Source organism: Manis javanica, chromosome 14, assembly GCF_040802235.1.
Source record: "Manis javanica isolate MJ-LG chromosome 14, MJ_LKY, whole genome shotgun sequence".
Taxonomy (NCBI): domain Eukaryota; kingdom Metazoa; phylum Chordata; class Mammalia; order Pholidota; family Manidae; genus Manis; species Manis javanica.
The window spans coordinates 55,043,235-55,065,170 of record NC_133169.1 but is presented as its reverse complement, the minus strand read 5'-3'; the positions used below and the strand labels follow the sequence as shown (position 1 = coordinate 55,065,170).

General features: G+C 44.1%; 1 long non-coding RNA gene across 5 annotated transcripts in view; it reads left to right on the top strand.

Annotated features, from left to right (window-relative positions):
• LOC118972708 (uncharacterized) overlaps positions 1-20,988 on the top strand; it is a 350,716-nt gene extending 329,728 nt beyond the window's left edge. For 2 of the 5 annotated variants that reach the window (XR_012125010.1, XR_012125011.1), the window contains exons 2-4: positions 13,070-13,139; positions 15,778-16,997; positions 18,369-20,988. This is a non-coding gene — a long non-coding RNA (uncharacterized lncRNA). Of the gene's footprint in view, positions 1-10,492; positions 13,140-15,777; positions 16,998-18,368 lie in introns of those variants that run through there. The other 3 variants (XR_012125012.1, XR_012125009.1, XR_005061781.2) reach the window with 3 other exon arrangements.
• Positions 20,989-21,936: the final 948 nt, after the last annotated feature.

Sequence of the window (21,936 nt, the reverse complement as noted above, 5' to 3'; positions counted from 1 at the left end):
ATTATGTCCCTCCTTCTGCTGACTTTAGGCCTCATTTGTTCTTCTTCTCCAGTTTCGATAATTGTGATGTTAGACTATTCATTTTGGATTGTTCTTCCTTCTTCAAGTCTGCCTGGGTTGCTATATACTTTCCTCTTAAGACTACTTTCGCTGCGTCCCACAGACGTTGGGGCTTTGTGTTGTTGTTGTCATTTGTTTCCATATATTCCTTGATCTCTATTTTAATTTGTTCATTGATCCATTGATTATTTAGGAGCATGTTGTTAAGCCTCCATGTGTTTGTGAGCCTTTTTGTTTTCTTTGTAGAATTTATTTCTAGTTGTATACCTTTGTGGTCTGAAAAGTTGGTTGGTAGAATTTCAATCTTTTAGAATTTACTGAGGCTCTTTTTGTGACCTAGTATGTGGTCTATTCTGGAGAATGTTCCATGTGCATTTGAGAAGAATGTGTATCCTATTGCTTTTGGATGTGGAGTTCTATAGATGTCTATTAGGTCCATCTGTTCTAGTGTGTTGTTCAGTGCCTCCGTGTCCTTACTTATTTTCTGTCCAGTGATCTATCCTTTGGAGTGAGTGGCGTGTTGAAGTCTCCTAAAATGAATGCATTGCATTCTATTTCCCCGTTTAGTTCTGGTAGTATTTGTTTCACATATGCTGGTGTTCCTCTGTTGGTTGCGTATATAATTAGAATGGTTATATCCTATTGTTGGACTGAGCCCTTTATCATTATGTAATGTCCTTCTTTATCTCTTGTTACTTTCTTTGTTTTGAAGTCTATTTTGTCTGATACTAGTACTGCAACCCCTGCTTTCTTCTCTCTGTTGTTTGCATGATATATGTTTTTCCATCCCTTGACTTTTAGTCTGTGCATGTGTTTGGGTTTGAGGTGAGTTTCTTGTAAGCAGCATATAGATGGGTCTTGTTTTTGTGCATTCTATACTCTTCTATACTCTGTGTCTTTTGATTGGTGCATTCAGTCCATTTACATTTAGGGTGACTATTGAAAGATATGTACTTATTGGCATTGCAGGATTTACATTCGTGGTTACCAAAGGTTCATGGTTAGCTTCTTTAGTATCTTACTGCCTAACTTAGCTTGCTTATTGAGCGTTATATACACTGTCTGGAGATTCTTTTCTTCTCTCACTTCTTATTCCTCCTGCTCCATTCTTTATATGTTAGTTGTTTTATTCAGTGCTCTTTCATGTTTCCTTTAACTGCTTTTAGTGGGTAATTGATTTTATTTTTTGCCTTTAGTCAGTATTTGGTTGGTCTGCTTTCTTTGCTGTGATTTTATTTTCTCTGGTGACATCTGTTTAGTCTTAGGAGTGCTCCCATCTAAAATAGTCCCTCTAGAATACCATGTAGAGGTTGCTTGTGGGAGGCAAATTCCCTCAACTGTTGCTTGTGTGGGAATTGTTTAATCTCTCCTTCATATTTAAATGATAGTCATGCTGGATATAGTATTCTTGGTTCAAGTCCCTTATGTTTCATTGCTTTAAATATATCATGCCATTCTCTTCTGGCCTGTAAGATTGTGTTGAGAAGTCTGATGATATCCTCATGGGTTTTCTTATAGGTGACCTTTTTCTTCTCTCTAGCTGCCTTTAAAACTCTGTCCTTGTCCTTGATCTTTGCCATTTTAATTATTATGTGTCTTGGTGTTGTCCTCCTTGGGTCCTTTCTATTTGAAGTTCTGTGTATTTCCATAGTCTGATTCATTATTTCCACCCCCAGTTTGGGGAAGTTTTCAGCAATTATTTCTTCAAAGACACTTTCTATCCCTTTCTCTCTCTCTTCTTCTTCTGGTACCCCTATAATGCAGATATTGTTCCTTTTGGAGTGGTCACACAGTTCTCTTAATATTGTTTCATTCCTGGAGATCCTTTTATCTCTCTCTGTGTCAGCTTCTATGCGTACCTGTTCTCTATTTCATCAATGGCCTCTTGCATCTTATCCATTCTGCTTATAAATCCTTCCAGAGTTTGTTTCACTTCTGTAATCTCCTTCCGGACATCTGTAAACTCCCTGCAGACTTCATCCCTTAGCTCTTGTATATTTCTCTGTGTCTCCGTCAGCACGTTTATGATTTTTATTTTGAATTCTTTTTCAGGAAGACTGGTTAGGTCTGTCTCCTTCTCAGGTGTTGACTCTGTGGTCTTTGTCTGCCTCAAGTTTTGTCCTTTCATGGCTATAGAGATAGTTTGCAGAGCTGGCATGAGTGACGGCTGGAAGAACATCCCTTCTTGTTGGTGTATGGCCTTCTTCTCCTGGGAGAACAGTGACCTCTAGCAGCTTGTGCTGGGCAGCTGCATGCAGATGGGGCCTGTGTTTCTTGCCCGGACACTATGGAGTTTATCTCCGCTGTTGCTGTGGGTATGGCCTGCCTCAGGCTGCTGCTCTGATATGGCAGAGCCACATCTGAGGGGGAACTGCCGGGAGGCTGTTTATCACCATGAGGTACCTCTGAGCTGCCCTGCTATCCAGGGGTTTAGAGTGCCTGGAGTTCCCTGCTGCTGGGCTAAGTGTCCCAGGATGCTTCAGGCTGGCTGTGGGGTCCCTATCCCTTTAAGACTTCCAGAAAGCACTCGCTTTTCTTTGTCCCCAGGGCACCGGCTGCGGGGACCCACTCACAGGTCTTACTATCCTGTTTCCCTAGTATCCAGGACCCCATGCCTGCACTGTATCTATGCTCCAGTGCAGATGGCTAGGGCTGGCTATTTAGCAGTCCTGGGCTCCCTCTCTATCCCTGCTCCAACTCCTCTCCTCCCCCCGGGACCTGGGGTTTGGGGCTCTCTGATCCCACAGGGCCGTGGATTGTATCTTACCCCCTTCACGAGGCGCTGTGTTCTCGCAGGTGTGGATGTAGTCTGGCTGTTGTCCTGTGTCTTCTGGTCTCTCTTTTAGGAAGAGTTGTCTTTGTTGTATTTTCAAAAATATATGTGGTTTTGGGAGGAGATTTCTGCTGCTCTAGTCATGCCGCCATCTTGGCTCTGCCCCTCTGTGGACTTTTTATAGGTACTTGCAGAGAGTTTACTCTCAGGAATTCCCATGCGAGGCCTTTAGTTAATCCAGCCCCTTTCCAGCTCTCTGAGCCTGTGCCCAGGAGGTGACCTCTCATCCACCCAAGTGATGGGCCATCTTCTGCTTGGGTGCCCAGGTTGCTGAGGAACACCTCAAGACCAGCATCTAGGCCTCAGCAGCTTGAGGGACCACAGTTCCCCTGTGCAGAAAGGAGTTAGCATGGCATCCCAAGACTGCCATCCTGAGAAAGGCCTGCCTGCAAGATTGTGCTTGGCTGGCATTTGGAAACCGGGCTAGTCAATAGTCCCCTGTGCTGATCTGAAGTTTGCCCTAAATTATAAAGGGGGCTCACTGTGCCTAGAATGTACAATGTGGTTTGTGCTGAACCCCTACTTTCCTCCTGGGAATCTGGAATTTTGGTACATGCTAGATAAAGGGTGTCTGTGGGACCAGTCCCAAATAAAGACCATCTCAGTGAGATTCCTTTGGAAGAAACCTCACATGCATGGTGCTGCATTTTCCTTCCTAGGGGAAGAGGGAGCCTGTGGGCCCTTCTGGGAGGAGAGAATGTAAGGGAGCCATACATGGTTCCTCCAGACTCTGGGTCTTTTCCCCTTCTGTTCCTGCACAGCAGTGTACTTACCATTTACATAAATAAATCAGCTCTGAGCACAGCTCTGTGCGGAGTGTTCTAGGGCCTCTCTGCACAGGGTAATGGTCTTGACCTCCAACATGCCTGCCCTTAGCAGCTTCTCCTTGTTCCAGGCTGCATGCACTTCAGGACAGGGAAGCTACCCACATTCGTCTCTGACCCCTCCCCTCTCCACCTGGGCTGCTGGCCATCACCAGCCCTGCTTGCCTGGGGCTGACTGTGGAAGGATACTTTGAGGGTGCCATGAGGTGAGGCCAGACAGAATTTGTCTCATGTGAGAAGGTGAGTTGTAAACCACATCAGTAGTAGCAACGGCAAGTAGCAGCAACTTCTGTTTACTGAGAGCTTCTCTGTGCAACAAACTGCAAAAGCCAGTAGTCAACTCCCTGCCCCTCTCTTAGGCAGCCTCTGAGTAGCATTTATAGTTGATCACAGATCCTTTCCATGAGAATCCACTCAGGATCTGGTCAGGAAAACAATCCATGTTGGGGTGTTGGGTGTGTTTTGTTTTTACTGATCTTCCTGCAGAGAGCAGTGCTATCCCTGCAGGTGGAGAATGAAGGGGACAGAGGGAGGTTGTCAGGGCCTAGAAGCCTGGAGGAGGCTCTGAGAAAGAAGAGCAAGGGAAGCTGGAATTAGTTCTTACATATACATGAAAACAGGCCAGAACGTAGGCAAAGCTGCTGCAGTCCGTGTTTCTGTAACTGGTCACAAAGCTGTAATGATACTTACCATTCTTTTCTCTTGCTGCCCTTTCCATGTTCACTTGCCCTCAACCGGTTGGGGTTCTCTACTGGTGTGGTATTCTAAACCTTCAGTTCTAAAAGCCTGAATCCACAATGGTCCTGCCTTTTTTGGTTGCAGCTGTTTCCCATTAATTCAGGGATACACATGGAAAAACCAAGACGTGCTCCAGAGAAACCTCTGGGTTCTACATCTGCACAGCTACAACCCAATTTCCCCTTGGCAAGCAGGATCAGTAATCCCAGTACAGCAGTCTTCTGTTAGTTCAGTTGCAGGCAAGCCCTCTAGGCCAGGGAGCTGTCCCAGCTTCCAATTCAGTGGCATCATTTTTGTGCCTCCTAGTGGACATCCTTCCCTTGAGTACCAAGATCTCCGAGCCAGCAGAGATCAGAGTTGCAAGGATGGGAAAAAAATTCTGTGAGTGTGTTATAAAAGGTGATGAGAGGAGCTACGTCCATTTCTACCCCTTGATTCTGACCCATGTACAGGCTACAGGGAAAATAATGCTGACCCAGAACAGATGCTGCATTCTCCAAGCTGAAATTCCAGCCTTTCTGGGTGTTGTCATAACTGATGCTGTTAACTCTTGGTTTTCCAGTCTCTCTCCACCACCCTGACCCCACTACCCTTTTTGAGTAGAGTCATTTCTTCTCAGTCTCTTTTTCTGGCTCTGTCTTTTCACCAGCTTCTAAATACTGACTTATCCAGGCCTTAATCCTTGGTTCTATTTTCTTCTATATCTACACTCCCTCCTCAGGGGATCTCATCTAGTCTCAGGGCTTTAAATTTCTTCTATGCAGTGATGATTCCCAAATTTATATCTCCAGCCTCCCCCTGAAATTCAAACTCATACACCCAACTATCTACTTACATATGGAATAGGCATCTCAACATGAGCATGCCCCACACTGGACACACACATGCACACCCACCGCATGTGCTCATCCACAGACCTGCCCCTTCCCCAGGCTTCCCCATGTCACTTAGTGGTAGTGACATTCATATATAGTTGCTGCTCAGATCTGTAATCTTGAGATTATCCTTGTTCCTCTCTTTTCCTTATACTTCCAAGCCCTCAGCAAATGTGATCATCTTCCCCTTCAGAATAAATCCAGGATCTGACTAGTTCTTGTTCCACTGCTAATCCCCCCATCATTACATTTGTTTGAATCATTTATTGCAACAGTCCTCTAACTGGTCTCCCACCTCTACCTCCCTAGAGTTTGTTCTCAACACAAGAGCAAAGCCCTTATTACCACCCAACACAATGTGCATCCATTTCCTGTCTGTCTCCTTGCATTAAAATGTAAACCTTGTGAGAGTTGGGACTTCATTGGTCTGTTCACTGCTGTCTTCTCAGCATCTAGAATAGTCCTTGGGACACTGTAGGTTTTCAGCAGTTATTTGTTGAAGAAACAAATGAAACAAAACATTTTACTTAATCCTCACAGTAACCCTTTGAAGACTTTAAAACTCAGAGCAGTTAAGTAACTTGACTCCAGTCACTGAGCTGTTAAGTGGCAGATTCAGGATTTGAATTCTCTCTCAAGTCCAAAGTTGTAGATATTAAGGCTCTGATAAACTCTCCCATATTTGTGGCCACTTCCTAGGCCGCTCGGGTCAGACGAGAATATTGTCATCTAGGATTAGAAATTAAGGGTGTCAATCTCCACTTATGAAACTATTTTCCGGCAGGGTACATTTCTCATGCCTTTGGCTGATGTTTCCAGGGGATGGGATCCCTTCGCTCCTTAGCTAATGGTCTCTCTACACTCTAGTTTTCTGGTTTCTAAGTGGGTCCCTCCCTCTGGTGGTAAAGTGCCATAGATGCCATAAATGTGCAGTCATGTGGGCAGGGAGGGTGAGTGGCATTCCTGATTCTGTATCCACGTCCACACAGGAACCAAATTGCAGATAAAGCTGCCCAGATCCCAAGAGCTAAGTGACCTCCAGGACTCAGATGGGGGTCCCTAGATTTGTCTTCTGGGAAAAGAGAAGAATTTTTATTCATGGGGAAAGTAAATGTTTTATGGATTCAGGCTGACACGGTGGAGAATGATTCTATATTTGAGGAATTCAGCTCTTAAACAGAGACACAATTTGTCAATTTTGGTTTCAGTTTTATAAGCACTATCTTTTCCAAAGAGTAAATTTGTGTGAGCACGAATGTCCTAATGAAACATGACATTTTCCTCTATTAAATGCACCTTCTCTGGGGAAGAGATCTGAAAGAGTTCATAAAACTTCTCATGGCATTTGGGGAAGCACACCATTCTATCTGTAGATGTTTGAAAGCAGGGCTAAAGCCCTCACGGTGGAAAGATACTCAGAGTATTTTAAACTATTAACATCAAGAGACTAAACAGAATACAGAATCAGTCAAGAGAAGGGAGGAAATGCCCACTATATTTTTTTCCTCCTCCAGATTCTGATAAGGGACTGGCTTGCAAATGTGGAGATTTTCATTATGACAATATTCAGAATTTAAGTTTTAGGCTGACACAAACTTGACTCAGTTTTCTCTTGAGAAGCCAAAAGCAACGATCTGTCTTTTAAACATCTGAGCCTGTCGATTTAGTCAACATGAAAACTTCATGATGTTCTTGCCTCTTCATGTAATAAGAATTGGCAATATTAATACTAATGTTTTTTGCTAGTAAGCTCCAAATTGGTTATTGTCCAACACTTGCTAAGGCTGGGAGAAGACTTTTCTAAGAAAAAGAAAAGTTCGGAGAGGCCAGTTGAATTTCAAAGCATTTTTGAAGAACTGGGATCCTGAAAGGAGAAACTAATTAATTAGAAGTCTTGTTAAAAGCAGGATTGCTTTCAGAGAGCTAAGAATACATGGAATTTAAAGTGTTCTTAACAAAAGGTATTGTTATACGGTTTTTCCATCTGTCTGAAAGTGATTGAAGAGTAACCAGAAAAATCCCAGAGGTAGTGTTAGTCCACGGGGTTACAAGGCAGCAAAAAAAAAAAAATGTAAATCTCATTTTTCCATACTAATTTCAGTGTTAGAATATCAAAGCAATATCCTTAGGGTAAGATATTTCTGGGAAAACAAATGTAATGAGCAGATTTTAGTCCCCTTACCCCAGCTGTATTTTGCTGTGGTCTCTGAGATGCCTCACGTTTTGAGCTTTCCTAGGACCCTGGGGTCTGGTTCTGGAGTCCAGGGTGGAGAGGGGTCATGTCTAGGTGAAGAAGATTCTGAAGGCCAGGCTCGGCGGTATCCCAGCTGGTCCCAGGACCGGTCAGACTCCCTGGGCTGACTCCCAGGCCAGGCAGGCCTTGAGGCCAGGTAACAGGGTGCCCTGCTACGAGGCTGTCAGGAAGGTCAGCACCTCCCTGCCTCTCCGCAGTCCCTCGAGATGTTCACTGGGATGCACCCCGGTAAGACAAGGAGGGCCTTCTCACTGATCCCCCACCCCCAACTTTTGTGCATTCCTCATTTTGTGTATTCCCAACCCCAGCCAGTTTAGAGTGATGGCGATGGGCTTATTCTGCAAACCAGCCTCTAAGGGTTAGATCTCAGGTCCTGGGACCCGGCTCGGCAAAGGGCTTTCTCCTAGCTCAGTGCAGCAAGTGCCCACGACCCTCTCCTTCCTGCCCCCTGGTTCTGCTCAGTACCAGGTATTGACAGTACCAGCTGTAATGATGACATAGAATCACCTCACCTGGTCCTTACAGTCACTCCTGTGGGTTGGTGGCATTAGCTTTCTTTAGATGGAAATGAGGACAGAGAGGTGAGCAGCTTGCCTGAGGTTCATGATGAGCAAGACGCCCCCTGGTTGCTCTAATTGTCTGGCCCATAAGCTGCCACCACCACCAGGGCTGCAGGGAATGAATGGGTTTAGAACTAGTGACTTCCACTCACTTCCTCATGTTGAGATCGGGAGGCACTGGCAACAAATGGCATTTCCGTGTGTGTCAATTTAAAAAAAATATGCATCCCACATTTAAAATTATTCCATCTTCCCATTTCCCTTCTAAGCTTTTTCTCACCTTAGAACCTTTGTACAAGCTGTTCCATCTGCCTTAATGCTCTTCCTTTACAACTCATGGAGAGGTCTCCTTATCACTCAGGTCTCCATGTAAATGTCATTCCTTTGAGAGGCCTTATGGACCCACTCCTCAGGCTCTATCAGTTTTATTTTCTTTAAAGAACAAATCACAACCTGATTTTTTAAGTTTGTCGCTTCCTTGGGTCACCACTAGAATGCCGCCTCCAGGCAGGCTTCTGCGTGGCAGGAGTATGCCCAGTGCCTAGACTAGTGCCTGAAACAGAGTGAATTAGTAAATGTGTATTGAATAGATTTCTCAGCTAAATTAATGAATATGTGATTATAATGAGAAATCTGGCAGCTTATGTCAGGAAGAATATTCAATTTTCTACCCTGATGCCTATGAGCAGGTTTCCTTTTCTTTACCCACACGGCTCATGTAATTGCTCTTGTTGTAGTCCAAGTGCCTTTATTGATCACTTACTGTGTACCAGGCATGGCATTCTGACACATACCATCTGTGATATCCAGGAAGCCCAACAAGAAAGGTCTCTGCTATTTCACGTCCATGTGGTTTGTATTAACTCTGTCCTCTGGCTGTCTTTCTCTCTGGCTGTCTCTGTCTCTCTGGCTGTCTCTGTCTCTGTCTCTGTCTCTGTCTCTGTCTCTCTCTCTTTCTCTCTCTCTCTCACACACACACAAAAAATAAATAAATAAATAAATAAAATAAATCAATAAATAAATAAATGGAAGTCTCCTCGCTCTTTCCCTACATTCTCTATGTGATTTGTCAAGATATTTTTTTGTTTTAATGGGATCTGAATTAATAAAGGTTTGCTTTCCCTATTATAGTATGTGGAGAAGCTGCTGTCTTTGTGTGAAGGGCGGATCCTCACGGTTACCAGGACTATTAGGAAGGATACGACTACAACCCCTTGGATCTGAAGGCCAGAACTGCAGTGACCTCCACCATTAAGAAGACAGCTGAAAGCTTTGGAGTAGGAGGGGGGCACATCTCACGGAGAGGCGAGCTGTCATGCAGCTGATGCATTGTACTTAGTGGAAAGGCAGAACGACCCTGAGTATGGAGTTGACTGTGTGTGGTAGGAGTTAGCGGGCTAGAAGCAGCGGTCCACAGACATCAGTGTGCGAGCCCTTCACTCACGGAGGGAGATGGGAACCCCCTGAGGTGGCAGAGTCCCCTGGAGCCTTGGTGCAGGCCTCTGCCATCCTTGCAGTGGGGCCTCTGTTGTTCTGTGTCACAGGCTTGCACTGTTATACTGATTATATAAGTTTGATTATGTTCCAAAGACTGCTCATTATTAAGGCAAAAATGGTAAGAATTGCATCATAGAGAAAGTATGGTAAAAACACAGAGAGACAAGAAAGTTCTGGCACTGAGAGGAACGTGGCGAGTTTGAATCTTGCTGGTTCTGTTTTCTTGTTGCTTTTGTGCCCCTGTTCCAGCCCTTATCAGACTTGGCCTTGAATCATGGCCCCTTTTACTTGTGTCTTTCTCCCTCACTAGATTGTGAGTCCCTGGAGGCAGGGAGAATGTTTTATTTATTTCCTGGCCAAGCTCTGTGCACATAAACATTTGTTGAAATGCCTATAATTAAAGTTTAGTATCTGGAAAAGTTGCTTAAATTGGAGAATTCAAAGTAGAGGTAGATAAATTGAATTTGAATCCATAGTTGCTGGTGGAAATATCAAATTAAGGATGTGAGTTGATTAATTAGGTGATCTTGATTACTTTTGAGTGGAAGGCATTTGAATGACAGACAGCAGCACTGAGAAGTCATCCTAATTTTAGGGGAGGAAGATCCAGTAGTGAGTAGAACCCAGGGTGGTCCAGCCAGGAGACGTCTCTGCAATGGGAGGGACTGCAGGGGGCAGGGTCTGGGGCTGCTGCTCTGCCTGGGTGCCTGCCCAGGCGCCTGAGCCTCAGAGAGAAGGGCTTGGAGGCGCCACACCTGTGCTCATGGCCAGCCCTGCTGTACCTGCTTTGAGCGGATTTTTACAGAAACCTTCAGATGGGCAGAGCCAGTTCTTGAGGGCTGTGGCAGGAGGGACCTCACTTCCTCATACTGCTAGGCAGGAAAATAGATATGAGCAGGGTGGAAAGAGAATAAGGCCAGTAAAATCCACTAGAAGGGACTCAAAGAGTTAGCCAGTTAAAAAAAGAAAAGCTAGAAGGCCAGGAGCAACTTGGCCTAGAAGTTTGAATACTCCCCAGGTAAAGAAAAGTATCTCAGCATAGCCTATGTCTTCACTGTGTCAATTAGAACACACCATTGTAAGATTTACTTTAGCCTGCTCGAAGGCCCAGCTTATTTAGGAAGGATTCTATCTTAAAGGTAAAACTGCATTTTAATCAAACAGAGAGTGGCTCAGCCCACCTTGGATGCAGGACAGACAGTCTTGATTCATATGTTTCCAGACAGAAGCTGATATCCTGGAAAGGAATCAAAGCAGATATTTCTTGTGTTAAGTTAAAAAAAATAGAAACTTAATTTATTGTCAAAGAGGAACTTTCTGAGACCATTTGGCAGGTCCACACCTGGCCCTTTGTCACTTTCCTGAAAATCCTCAACCGTCTATAAATCCCCAGACCCTACACCTGTTGGTGCCCTCCTCTCTGAGGTCGCCCGCACTTGCTAAGTGCATAGTCTCAAAAATTTATCTCAACCTTCCAGTGCACCTCTTCTGTGAGGTCGCTTACACTCCCCTTTCTCCAGGTGGGCACTTGCTCTCTTTAAATAAAACTTAAACCTTTCAGGGTGCCTCTTCTCCCTGAGGTTGTCCATACTTTTTCTTTCTTTAAGTAACTTTAAATAAAACTTTTACTCTGCTTCATTACTGTGCCTCTGTCCTTCAATTCTTTGTTGTAGCAGGGACAAGAACAGAGGAAAATACACAACGTTCCCCCCCAACAACACCTCCCTAGATGTTTGCCTTCTCTTTGACCTCTGGGAAGAAAATTTGTTCCTCTGACCTCTGCTGTCTTGGTTACACCAATTTGTTGTCTTTAATCTTTTTCTCCTGCTTTTCTGTTTCAGTTAGCACCGTTGGTCTTGTCTTTTAGATAAAAATCATTTATTCACCCATTCATTCATGAATAAGAGTATGAGTTTGGAATTATAGAGACATGAAGTTTAATCCTGGCTAGGCCACTGTATCAGTGAGGATGGGCTAGGCTATGCTGCAGTAACAATCCCATATCTCAGTGACTTAAACCCAAAAAAGCTTATTTCACTGTGTTTTATTCACTGTGTAATGTCCATTGTGGGTTGGCTGGAGGCTGTCCTCCAAATCACAGGCAGAGACCTGGACGGAAGGGGCAGTCACCACTTGGTACACTGTTTAGGACTATGGCAAGAGGAAAGGGATGTGGCAAATCATGCATTTTATTTATAGTATTTCTCTGGAAGTGACACACATTACTTCCCCTTGAGTTTAATTGTCTAAAACAAGCCATGAGACTACTTAACTTCAATCTTACCGAGTGCCTGGATGGAGAACCAGAATATTGGCACAGAGCTCTAATGACTAAAAAAAGCCATTTACAATCCCCGTAAGACCTTAGGTGGTACTGCAACTTGCTCTATGCCTTGGACTTGCCTGTAAAATGCAGTATATAATAACAGCACCCATCTCTTTGGTTGTCATGAAGGTCAGAAGAAGCGATGCATGAGTGTCAGTTACCTAGTGCTGTGTAACAAACTTCAGTGCCTTAACCAAGCACTTCCCTCACAGTTGGCAGCTTGACAATTTAGTTGGTGCTCATATGGACAGGTTTTGGGGGCTCAGCTGGGCTCTGTGCATTATGTGTGACTAGTTATCCAGGTGACCTGTCTTATGGAGGTTGTGTGGCTGTCAGCTGAGGCACTTCAACTGTCTTTCCCAAGGTCTTTCATACTTTAGCAGGCCAGCCTTTTGTGGTGCAGTCAGGCAACCAAGAAAGAGAACAAAAGACTAGGAGGAGTCTGGAAGCCTAAACTTGAAACTGTACTCCATCACCTCTTCTGCATCTTATCAGGCAAAGAAAGTTTACAAAGCCAGCCCGACTTAAAGGATCTGGAGCTAGGTCCACATCCTGATGGATGGAGCTGCAAAACCACACTGAGAAGCTTGTGGATATGGAATCGGGCCCATTTGTGTAATCACCCTACCACGGTCTTCCCTCTGGTCAAAATTATTCACATCCCTCTACATGCAAACTATACTCAACCCCTCTGAAGACCCTCAAAATTCTTACTCAATTATGTCATAAGGCTCAGAATCTAGGGTCTTGTAATATACATAAAACCCAGACGTAGCACTTCTTGATCTGGAGACCTGATGAACAAAAAAGAAGGTGATCTGTCTTCCCCACACACAACATACAATGATGCAACAGGGATAGGATAGCATAATAGCAGTAAATACTCACATTTGAAACAGACCAGCACTGACCCACAGTAACTGTGACATCCTTCTCGGCAGAAATGTTGCCCTCTGGGAGGGGAGTGCTCCTTGATTAGACCATGGTCCCGCTCCCTGGAAATGCTGCCCTAGTTGACTGTTGTCCACAACTCTTGGCTCTGCTCTCTGGGCTCTTGGTTCTACTCTCTGAGACATGCTTTCTTCTCTGTCACGCTCCACAGCTACTTCTGAAGAAATTATCTATGGTGCTTGCTCAGGAGTCTTCTCAGCCTGCTTCCTGGCCATAGAAAGGTAAGGATCCAGAGGCCTTTTTGCCTGTCGAATAGTCTTAATTCCTCTTGGCCCAGGCTGGCCGCATTTTTGCCAGCACAACTCCTATCAACAACACTGTGGAGTTTCTATGTATTTTATGATAGCCACTTCATTTTCAAAAGGCCACACACACAATTACTTCAACGTCTGCCCCTCTCTCTAGACTTACTGAGATATTGAAATTATGTTTCTGTGAGATGTTTCTCGTAAGCTTCCTAAAGCCCATTTGATCATCTGGGGAGTTCCACTGGGTGGTGCATTTATTGTTTACAGGTCTTAACAAAAGATCTTAAAGCCACATATTATGGCTTCATTCTTTTTTAAGAGATTCACTGGGGTATACTTAGCATACAATTGAGTGCACAAGTGAAAATCTAGTCTGGACATACATTTATACCTGTGATGTTATCACCATAATCAAGATAATGAACATATGCATCATACCAAAAGCTTTTGGGGGACTTTTCACATTCTCACCCTCCCACCCGTTCTACTCCCAGTCCCATCCTAAGCAAACATTTTCTGCCATCTCCAGCACAGGTTACTTTGTGTTGAGCAAATGGAATACAGTTGCATTTCCTAACATTTTATATAAAGGGAACATACAGTATGTACAGCTTATTTTTTCTTTGCATTCGTTTGCTTAGCTTTCTTGCTTATTTATTTTGAGATCATCTGTATTGCTAATTCATCAGTACTTTATCCTTTTTATTGCCGAGTACTATTCCATTATATGGATACAGCACAGTTTGTTCACCCACTCATCCATTGAGGGATATTTTGGTTAGATCTAGTTTTGGCTCTTACAAATAAAGTTGCAGTGAATATTCAAGTAGAAGTCATTGAGTGGACATGTACTTTCATTTCTCGAGATTAAATGCCGATGAGTGGAATGGCTGGCGCATGGGATAGGCATATATTTAACTTTTTAAGAAACTGTCCAACTGTTTTCCAAAACACTTGTACAGTTTGAGTCTCCTGCCAGCAGCCTAAGAGTTCTAGTAACTCCACAGCCTCACTGACACTTGGCGTGCAGTCTGTAATTTTAGCCATTCTCTGTGTGCATCATGGTGTCTCACTGTGTTTAGATGTGCATTTCCCTACTGACTGAAGATGGTGAATATCTTTACAGCTGCTTAATTGCCATGATTTATTTGGTCACATATTTTGCCTATTTAAAAATTGAGTTGAGAGTGTTGAAAATTCTGTGTATATTGTAGATGCAAGTCCTTTATCAGATATATGATTTCCAAATATTTTCTCCCAATCTGTCTGTGGCTAATTTTTTTATTCTTTTGACCATGATTTAGGAGAGCAGATCTTAATTTTGTTCAAGTCCAATTTATCAATTTGTTCTTTTAAGGATCATATGCTTACTGTTGTATTTAAGATCATTTTGTTTAACTACAAGTCATGGAGATTTTCTGCTATGTTTTCTACTAGAAATTTTGTGACTTTAGGTTTTACATTTAGGTCTATGATTTGTTTGCCTTAAATTTTTTGGTATGGTGCAAGATATAGGTCAAAGTTCTTTTCCTTTTCATTGATTGATTGATTGCGTATGGTTATACAATTGTTCTAGTCAATTTGCTGAAAGACATACTTTACCCAGTTAATTGCCTTTGGACCTTTGTTAAAAATCAATTCACTGGTGAGAGCATTTCCTGACAAGGATCTCTGAAGATCCACTTCTCCATAAAAGCAATGAGAATACTGGTAAATATGGTCAAAAGTAAGTTTTTCAGAAATCAACCAAAGGCTTGCACTACTATGCTGAATGTTTATTTAAAAAGAAAAGAAGAAAGACAGAGAAATAAAGAAAAACAGCTGAATCTCAGTAAAAATCTAGCTTTGCATATTTTAAGTTAATTTCTCCCCAGCCTCTTCTATTCCCATCCCATTCTAATGGAGCAGGATTTAAACTGCACCTCCAGTGAGTAGAGGCCCGAGATACAGAAAGGTGTGGCCAGCAGAGAGCAGAAGGGTCCTCCACCCATGCGGGCATCTCAGGGGCTGTGTGTGTAGCTGGCACCCAGGGCCCTGTGGGAATGTGGTGGGAAGGAAGCCGAAGAATGGGCACAGATCTTGTGGAACTAGATACACGAGGCCCAGATGCGGGCCTTGATCTTGAGGGTAATGGGCAGCACTGATGACTGTTAAACTGACAGCAGAGAAGCTCACCCTGAGGCTTCAGAAGTCCCTCTGGCTGTAATGAGCAGAGAGACCCGGATGTAAACTCACCTCGCCTGAGATGCTGATGAAATCAGAGGTGCTGGACCCTCAAAACTATTGCTAGATCTGGAGTTTATCTCCTCTGGACGTGCCTTGTTATCAAAGTGTGAGGGTGGGTATTTGAGATAAATAATAAAAGACTCCTTTACCTGTTCTGGGGGCTCTGTAGGAACCTGGCTGAGGGGAGGAAGGGGGACCCAGCCATCCTCAGTCACGCAGCAGGCTGGTGTGAGAGGCTGCGCTCTCAGAGGCCAAGGCACACTGCAGCCCTTCATGGCCCCAGACCAGGGTGGGGCTGCTCCCTGGCTAAAGGACGTCACGGTTCCTGCCCTCTGTCCTGTGGATTCACAGAAAGCCTTATCCTTCTGAGCATTCCTGTCCTCAGGAGAAAGAAGCCAGGCTGTGAAGAAGCACTGCGGGACGGCGAGCTCCGTGGGCACAGGGCGGCTGCCTGGAGCCTCACTGCCCACCTCCAGCTCCACCTGGGGCCCATCTGCCTCACCGTCTCCCAGGAAAGGGCCGGCTGTGTCCATCCCTAGTGCATGACCTCAGGCTGTTGAAAAAGAGATTGTGGAAGAGGGATTTTTCTGGTTTCCTTAAAGCCTGTCGGTGAGGCATCCAGTTATGCCGCCTGTGTGAGGCTCTCATTACTAAAATAACCTGGATTGTGATGCTAATAGCAGATTTGCTAAATGGAAATGAATTCTTAATGTGATAATTTGCCTTTTCCTTTTCATCTGATTCATTTTCTTTCTAGTTGTCACTTCCTAAAGGCGAATGAAACTTGGAAACATCTCTTGCCCTTTTTGCTTGTGACATATTTAGTTGGCTTTCATCACATCTCAGAATTTCTGAGGACTTGTCTGCAAACAGCATGCCTGATGGGCCTCTGAACATTTGTTTTAGTGATGAGTGACCCCCACCCCAAGAACCACTCCCCCTTGGGCAGCCTTACCTCCAGCTTGATGCTACCTTGAGGTAGAGCACAGGAGACCCAGTCAGCTGGAAATGTCACCCAAGAGGGGCCCTGGTGTTTCCAGGCCCCACCGGTCTTTGGCTACTGATGCCATAGCAGTAGCAAAACCCAAGTGTCAGAAGGCCTTGCACACCCCTGGCCACAGGCCCTCGGCATTCCTGTGTGTGTGGGAGGGTCCCTGGGAGATGTCCTGGGCTCACAGATGAGTTTGCACCTCGGCTTGCTGAGCATGGGCGAGACAGAACCGCATGCTTCTGTGGCTTGGGGGACAAGTTGCTTCTCTCTTCCTACACCCGTGTGTGAGGGGGTGCCCGCCCTTAGAGAAGCAAATCTGCATTCTCACTTACAGCCCCCTCATGACTGGCCAAAGGGCTAGGAGAAGGTCTGATTTCTGTCACAGCCCTGTGACTCTGTTCAGAATCAGCCCTACTCTCTGCCCCCTGAAGCTCTGTCTCCTGGTAGGATGGGTGGTAGTCCTGGAGGTGCCTCAACCACTGATGTGAGACTTGTGCTGACCCCCGCAGCCATCCAGAAGGGCACCTGCAGGGGACTGATGAGGTGCTGCGAGCCCAGCTCAGCAGGAAATCCCAGCGTGCAAGCACATTCAGAGGCTGGAAATCATCCTTAAAGTCAGGACACGTTTGGCACCTGCTGTTACAAGGGGGCCCTTGCCCAGGTGTGGGCTCACTGGCCACAGACATGTGAGTGAGTGTCAGCAGGCATGAAAGTGAGGATGAGGCCCCTATTGGTCCAAACGCATTGATCCACCACTGAATAGAATTTTGTTTATTCATTCAACAAATATTTATTAAGTGTCTACTGTGTGCCAGGCATGATTCTAAGTGAGTCGACACAGTGGTAAACACAACAGATAAAAATCTTTGCTCTCCTGGAGTTTATTTTCTGGTAGATAAAAAGATAATCAGAGCAATATGAAGTACGTCAGATGAAGCAAGGGAGCAGGAAAGGGAGGGGGCCTCGGAGTGAGGGAGTTGCAGATGTAAGCAGTCAGGATGATGTTAGAGTGGAGATCTTGAAGGTATCTGGGTAAGAGCATTCCACGCAGTGGAACACCAAGTGCAAAGGTCCTGAGGTTCAGAAGGGACTGCTGTGTTTGAGGAAGAAACTCGCTCAGCTGGAGAGTTGTAGGAGATGTTGAAGAAAGTGTCATAGGCCATTTTAAGGACTTTGCCTTGATACTGGGTGATATGGGATCCCAGAGAGTGTTTTAGAGCATTGAAGAGACATGATGCTCTTTAGGATCATTCTGGCTGTGGTTAAAATTAGACTGTAGGAAGACAAGGTCAGGCTCAGAAGACATTTGCAAAAATCTTGGCAGGCAATGATGGTGGCTTGAACAGGGTAATAATGGTGGAGGTGAAAGCAAAGGTTTACATTCTGAACATATTTTGAAGGTAGGGCCAATAGAACTTAGTTGATGGGTTGCAAATGAAATGTGAGAGAAAGAGCAGAATTCATGGCAATTGTGAGGTTTTTGCCCTCAGAAGCCAGAAACACCATGCCGCCCTTTGTTGACGTGGAGCAGGTTTGCAGATCAGGAATGAGGTTCTGGACACGCTCAGTTTGCAAGCCTACGAGCTAACCCAGCGCAGATATGAAACAGGCAGTTGGCGGTGTAAGTTGAGAGAACTCCTGAGTGGAGAGAGATAGACATGTGAGAACCATCAGCACTTCTGTGGTGTTTATGGCCAGGGAACTAGAGTAGAATATAATTCATATATCAGGGAAATAATGATGCTTTAAAAGTACACATGCAAAAAAAAAAAGTACACATGCAGCAATGTTTTTAGCAAGTAAAGGACAACACTTAGGAAACGCTTTTCAGTATGGAAACAGCTTTCTTAATTCCTACTCACTTTCTTTGTCCAGTTGTGTGTTTTGATTCTGAATAAAAGGGGGAAATATTTTCACTGTTAAGGAAGATAGATTAATATAGAATTATTTCAAAATCAGGTTCAAACTGTGATCTGTACTTTCAGTGTACTGGACAGAAGAACAGCCCTGGAAAATGGGCATTGCATGAGAAGATTCTGTGCCGTCATGGAAAGGAAAAACCCGGTGTTAGAGCTACCAGCATTCTGGAAATTGACTCTTTTCTTTCATTCTTTCTTTTTTAATAGCGAACAGTTGAGAGAAAGCTTTTAACGTTTTAAATATCCTTTAACTATGGCTATTTATTTCTGTGAACTGATTTACATATAATTAGAATACCTACAGGTTCTAAGGGAAAATACATCACATTCCAAGCTATAGAAATACGATGTTGGAGGCTTTTCAGGGAATAGAGAACAATAAAATAGGAGAAAAGTATGAGAGTTCCATTTCTTTAATAATTCACCAGTATTTTCCAGGCTTCCAAATAGATTTTCTTAAAAGTAGATATGGGGAGGTAGCTCTATGTTTTCCATCAATCTTCTAATTAAAACAGGATTTTGGGGGAAAAAAGTGCTTTGTTCACTGAAATGATTCTTATCATTGAAGATGCTGAACATGAATTCCGTCCCGGTATAATATCATCCCTGAGCTGCTTGGCTGGCTCACTTGCAGTTGAAATTCAAGTGGATCTTGCAAACTGTTCCTTTCATGGTTCTCTTTTTTTATTTTTTATTTTTTCATTTTTAGTTGTCTTATTTTTATTTATTAATTTTTTTACAGCTCCATTAGAGTAAAATTTATTAGTTTTCCCATGTGGTCACAATGGAGAAATTATTTTTCTAATCCTTTTTATATTGTGACTAGATTTATTATCCCATATATTTTTCTTTTTTCCTTTTTTTATTAAGGTATCATTGATATACAACTTTATGCTCAGATTTCACATGGGCAACATTGTGGTTACTATATTCTCCCTATTATCAAGTCCCCACCACTTACCCCATTACAGTCACTGTCCATCAGCGTAGTAAGCTGCTATAGAGTCACTACTTGTCTTCTCTGTGCTATACTCTGCCTTCCCCTATGCCCCCTTTTATATTACATGTACTAATCACTATGATCAATCCCCTTATCCCTCCCTTCCCACCCATCCTCCCCAGTCCCTTTCCCTTTGGTAACTGTTAGTTCCTTCTTAGGTTCTGTGATCCTGCTGCTGTTTTGTTCCTTCAGTTTTTGTTTTGTTCTTATGCTCCACATATGAGTGAAATCATTTGGTACTTGTCTTTCTCTGCCTGGCTTATTTCACTGAGCATAATACCCTCTAGCTCCATCCATGTTGCAAATGGTAGGATTTCTTTTCTTCTTATGGCTGAATAATATTCCATTGTGTATATGTACCACATCTTCTTTATCCATTCATCTACTGATGGGCACTTAGGTTGCTTCCATTTCTTGGCTATTGTAAATAGTGCTGCGATAAACATAGGGGTGCATCTGTCTTTTTCAAACTGGGCTGCTGCATTCTTAGGGTTAATTCCTAGGAGTGGAATTCCTGGGTCAAATGGTATTTCTATTTTTAGTTTTTTGAGGAACCTCCATACTGCTTTCCACAATGGTTGAACTGGTTTACATTCCCACCAGCAGTGTAGGAGGGTTCCCTTTTCTCCCCATCCTCACCAGCATTTGTTGTTGTTTCTTCTTGCTATAACAAGAGGGAAGAGGACAGGGTTGATTGCTGAGCCACCATGAAATGTGACCTCACCAAACTTCATTGTAAACGTGATGAGAATGCAAGAGAAATACTGTTGTTGCACTAAGCCACTTAAAAGTAAGGGTTTAGGTATTACTGTAGCATAGCGGAGCCGATACTAACTAATACAATTCCATTCTCAAAGCAACTCTCATATTTAGTCAGTGGTGTGGGCTGGGCCCAAGAGAAGGAGCTTCATACTGCTTTATTTGGGGCCATTACAACCCTGTCTATTGATTTCAGAAGATTTGTTGAGCAGTGATAACCACATGGGTGTTGGAGTGAACCTCTTAGCTCCGGCCAGGTGAGGGCACGGATATGCTGATATGAATCAGTCTTCATACTTTGCATGAAATTAAATTCATCTCAATCCCAATCAAGAAGACATCATCAGTAGAAAAAACAACAAGCCATATAAAAGTGTGTGTATTGGGTCATCTTTCCCCTACTTTTGATGTGATTCATGACTCTGTAAGCTAATAAAACACCTTGCTGAAATAAGAAGATCCATCCAAGCTAATAGAAACCCTGACAGAGTTACTCTAGGGCATTTCCTAGGGAGCTGTAACTCTGATAGCTAGTTCATTGGGAGCGAAGTAGAAAACCCAAACACTGACAAAGCTGCAAAGGAGAAACAAAATCACCACTGGGGGGAGTCTGTGCCAGGAAGCACTTGGAAGTATAAAATATATGGGCTCTCAGTGCAAGAGGGCTTGGAGCGGGCAGCCAGGCTGGCTCCTTGCTGTGGGTATGCCAGAGCTATCATTCACTTGGCTTCAGAGGTTTATGGAGCTTCTTGTCCACACCACCCTGTGCCAGGCTCCATGGGGGCAGAAGGAGCAGCGGAGTCTGTGTCTCAACAAGAGGCCTGAAGTTCTGCTGGGAGGTGAGTTTTATTTTGGGGCATGATGAACCACTGTAAGAATTATGGCTTAGGAAAGCAGATACATACTAATGGTGTTAAAAAACTAAAAGGGAGGGGGCTGCCCTGGCTCCTGTCTTCAGACCAGGGGGACCCACCTCCAGTGTCCTCACTGGGGTCATCTTCTTAGAGTGGGAGCAAGGCCACTGGTTGGGACCCCTTAGAGCATCCTTAATGGGTGGTTATTTGATCAATGCTTGAATATTTCCAGTGTATGGGATCTTAGTACCTGTCAAAGAAGGCCTCTTGGACAATTCCTTATATTGAGTTAAAACCTTATTTCGTTTGACTTCTGCCTCTAGATACCTGATGTGCCGTCTGGATTAATTCAGTGCAAGTTTAATCTGTCTCCCAGATAACCCTGCAGATACTTGCTCACAGCAACCAGGCCTCATCTCGCCACACTCACACACGGCCCCCCACACCTCCTCTCCAGGCTGATCACCCAGCTTTATTCAGAAGTACAGCCTGGCTTCCAGACCCCTCACCTCCCATATGGCCTCCCTGGTTCGCTTCAGCTGTCACAGGCTCTACGTGAGCCCTGCATATACATTTGTCCCCAGCTGCCATGCTGCCTAAAGGCAAGGCACTAGCCCACAGCTGGGAGTAGAGGGCTTCTGGCGTGCTTCTGGCTTGACGTGTCATTGTACCAACTTCTCTATCTGAGGGTGAAGTCACTGGGACAGTCCCCTTCTGATCTAGCTTCCACATCATTCAACTCTGGCAGAAAGGCAGGCCATGATATCAAAACTAGGTATGTGACAGCTAAACACCACTTTTGAGCTGTGCTGTCAGTCATACAGATAAGAAATGTGTTAACACCTCTATTCTCAAGTGAAAACAGCTGTTGTTATGGCCCCATGAAAGGGTGTTAATGCAGAATGGCCCATTGATATCTAAAAATTTTTTTTCAAAACCAGTAAAAGGCTCACAGGGGGATGCAAAAATAGTGCAAAGAGTTCCACATATCCTTCATGCTTCCCCAGTGATGACTAGATTG